This window comes from Arachis hypogaea, chromosome 2, assembly GCF_003086295.3.
Source record: "Arachis hypogaea cultivar Tifrunner chromosome 2, arahy.Tifrunner.gnm2.J5K5, whole genome shotgun sequence".
Lineage (NCBI taxonomy): Eukaryota > Viridiplantae > Streptophyta > Magnoliopsida > Fabales > Fabaceae > Arachis > Arachis hypogaea.
This window is the reverse complement of record NC_092037.1, coordinates 35,294,902-35,298,685: the sequence shown is the minus strand read 5'-3', so window position 1 is coordinate 35,298,685 and position 3,784 is coordinate 35,294,902. Positions and strand designations below refer to the sequence as shown.

The window sequence follows — 3,784 nt, the reverse complement described above, 5'->3', positions numbered from 1 at the left end:
CTAGAGTTGCATTCACTCTTGTGATCAGATCGGTAAGGAGCTCCCAACGACGTTGCTCCACCTTCTCTATGATCTCCGGACACTCGGTTTTTGTAACTTGGAAGCCCAGTTCATAAATGATTTCTTTGTCAGCCATCCACCCATATTGAAGTGCATGATGAAATGTTCTAAACCGCACTTCATCAAAAGGAGGATGTTCTATGGGTCCCTTCCCTTTTTGTCTCTTGGAGCTTGATGATGCCATGTAAGATAATTGCTATGTTGGTTATTCTCAAGACGGCTATGAGGGTGTATGTGAAGCTTTGGTGAGGAGTGATGTGTGTAGTGTGTGTAGAACCGAAAGGAGAGAATGGGAGTGGTGAGTATACGTGTGCATGGAGAGGTTGTGTGAAAAAGGTTTTAAATAGGAAAATGGCAATTGATTGAAGGGTGTGGATTGATGATGATGTTTGATAGTGGACGGTTGGGGTTTTAGGATTGAAGGAGCACAAGGATCATCTCCTTTATGGGGGTCTTGCTTTGGCTTCCAAAGCCATCCATTCCCAAGGTTGCATGGCAACACTTCCAAGGACATTTCCTATGAGGACAAGTGTGAGATTCTCTTGGTGTAGTGGCTGAACCTCTTGTCCTATCAAGTACCATCAATGTCCTTTTTGATTCCCTATATATGGCAAAGAGAGAATGTGAAAATTAGTTGTGAAATTGGTGGGAAAATTCAAATTAAGCTTCTCAAGCATGCACGTCAGCACACCAAACTTGTTTGTGATCCTATGGTACAACAAGTTTGGGACATAAATCTTTCTCATAAAGTGTGTTCAAACCTCAATTGATGTGTTTGAACACCAAACTTATCATGTGCTATACGTGCATGTGGAGGAACTTTATATTAGTTGTCAAAGTTGGAATGAAATTGTTCTGTTGCTCTTATTAGAAATTTAAGAAAGAAAGAATTATAGAATCATGGGTTGCCTCCCATGAAGTGCTTCTTTAGCGTCACTAGCTTGATGTTTGGTTCTTTGTCAAGGTGGTTGATAGTGCTTGAAGTCCTCTCCTCTTGCAGTGAATCTATATCCGTTAGCTTTGTTGACGAGTTCCAGATGCTCTAAGGATAAGATTTTATTGATAGTATACACAGGAGGTAGCTGAGATGGAATAGTGAGTAGGTGAGAAATAACTTTATCACCTGGTGAGAAATTGTCTGTAGGAATTTTCTTATTTCTCCATCCCTTTGGAATTCTTTTCCTTGTTTCTATTGATGTTTTCTTGTTTTCTATGGATTCTTTCTCCAGGAGAATCTTGTTATTGATCTTGCATGACTCTGGTGGGTCTGGTTCCTCTTGGATCACCTTTGAACATGGTTTTTCCTGACTATGTGGCTTCTCAACCAATGGGGCTTCCAATTGTGTTGTTTGTGCTTCATTATTTGGCTCTTCTATCATCTTATTGTCTTTGTGATCTGCTCCTCGTGAGAGGTCGTAAACATTGAAAGTGAGCTGCTCATCATGTATTCTCAGCACTAACTCTCCTCGTTCTACATCTATGAGTGCTCTAGCTGTGGCTAGGAAGGGTCTTCCCAGAATGATGGGGTAGATAGGATTCTCATCCATTTCCAAAACAACAAAATTTGTGGGAAGATAGTAGCTCCCAACCTTTACCATCACATTTTCAACTATTCCTACTGTTTGTTTTTGGGTTTTATCCGCCAATCTGATAATCACATCAGTAGGAGTTAGTTCATTGATTTGGAGCTTCTTCATGAGAGAGAGAGGCATTAAGTTGATGTTTGCTCCCAAGTCACAAAGTCCTTTGTCAATCATTGTTTCTCCTATGGCACAAGGAATGTGGAAGCTTCCTGGATCCTCCTTCTTTGTGGGTGGTCCTGGTTGAATGAGAGCACTACAATCTCTGTTCATCTTGATTGTTTGTCCACCCTTCAATGGACTTTTTCTGGCTAGTAGCTCCTTTATATACTTGATGTAGAAGGGCATCTGTTGGAGGGCTTTAATGAAGGGTATATTTACATCTAAAGATGCAAACATATCAAGAAACCTTGAGTACATCCTCCCTGCTACACCACCTTTAAGCCTGTGGGGGAAAGGTGCATATGGGTTCAATGCATCCTTTTTCTTTGGCTCTTCCATGGATGTGAGTGGAGTTGCACAGCTTCCTTCCTCTTGGCTTTCCTGTTGGTGATTTTTGGGGTGTTCTACTCTATTCATACTTCCCTCATCACTTGTGGTTATCATTTTGCAGTCTTCCCATCTCACTTTCTTTGGTTCTCCTCTTGGATTTTTCTCTGTATCACTGGGGAATCCATCAGTGGGTTTGGGAATTTGTTGAGATAGATAGCCTACTTGGGACTCCAAACTCTTGATGTTTTCTCCTTGATTCTTGATGTTGGCTCGCACCTCTTCCTTAAACACCTTGTTATCTTGGACTTCTCTGCACATGTTTTCAAGTAGAGCCTCAATCTTTGAAAGCCTATCATCTGTGGATGATGGTGGGTTAAGATTAGGTGATTGAGAAGGTTGGCTAGATGGATGTTGGTAATATCTCTGAGAGGTGTTTTGGTGAGTGGCATTGTTGTTGGAGTTGAAGTTGGAACGTCTCAGATCTTGTCCTTGGTCTTGTTGGTTTCCCCATCCGAAGTTGGGGTGATTTCTCCATCCAGAATTGTATGTTTTGGAGTATGGATCATGGACTTGTCTAGGTGAATTTCCCACATAGTTGGCTTGCTCCCAGTCACCTTCTTCTCCTATGTTTACTCCTTCATGAGTTGGTGATGAGGTGATGGCTGCTGCAACTTGGTTCTCTTCCACCTTCTTGGTAAGATCTGCTAGCTGCTTGGTGATCATCTTGCTTTGGGCTAACAGTGCATCCATGTGGTTCAGCTCCATTACTCCTCTAGTGTTGCTTCTTTCAGAGGCATAGAAGTAGTCATTCTCAGCAACTGTTTCAATGACATCTATGGCTTCTTCAACAGTTTTCTTCTTGTTTAAAGAACCTCCTGATGAATGATCTACAACCTTTTTTGACTCATAGGAAAGACCTTCATAGAAGATGTGGAGTTGAACCCACTCATTAAACATCTCTGGTGGGCATCTCCTTGTCAAGTCTTTGAATCTCTCCCATGCTTCATAAAGTGTCTCACCATCTTGCTGCCTGAAAGTCTGCACCTCAGTTCCTAGCCTGTTAATCTTTTGAGGAGGATAAAATCTTGCTAAAAACTTGTTCACTACCTCCTCCCAGTCTGTCAGGCTTTCTTTTGGGAAGGATTCAAGCCACTTTGTTGCCTTGTCCCTGAGTGAAAAGGGGAACAAGAGCAACCTATAGACATCTGGGTGGACTCCATTTGTCTTCACTGTGTCACAAATCCTCAAGAAGGTAGTCAAGTGTTGGTTAGGGTCTTCTTGAGCACCTCCTCCAAATGAGCAATTATTTTGCACCAAAGTGATGAGCTGAGGTTTTAGCTCGAAATTGTTGGCATGAATGGTGGGTTTCTGAATGCTGCTTCCATAGTTTCCTGGATTAGGATTGATATAGGATCCTAAGACCCTCCTTTCATGCCCAACCCGGTTTGCATGGCCTTCTCTGGCATGATTATGAGCTTCTTCTTCATGATTGTTCTCCAAATTCTCTTCCATGTTGTGTTCAAAATACTCTTCCTCTTCCTCAGCACCAACAATTCTTTTTCCTCTTGCTTTCCTTTTTCGTCTCCAAAGGGTTCTCTCAAGCTCTGAATCAAAGGATGTTGAGATTCTTTCTCTTCTCTCTGTCATACAAC

At 41.9% G+C, this 3,784-nt stretch overlaps 1 non-coding gene across 1 annotated transcript; it reads left to right on the top strand.

Moving 5' to 3' along the window:
- Window positions 1-3,083: 3,083 nt before the first annotated feature.
- LOC112764156 (small nucleolar RNA R71) lies at window positions 3,084-3,191 on the top strand. Its single transcript, XR_003183033.1, has one exon. It is a non-coding gene; the product is annotated as a small nucleolar RNA R71 (small nucleolar RNA).
- Window positions 3,192-3,784: the final 593 nt, after the last annotated feature.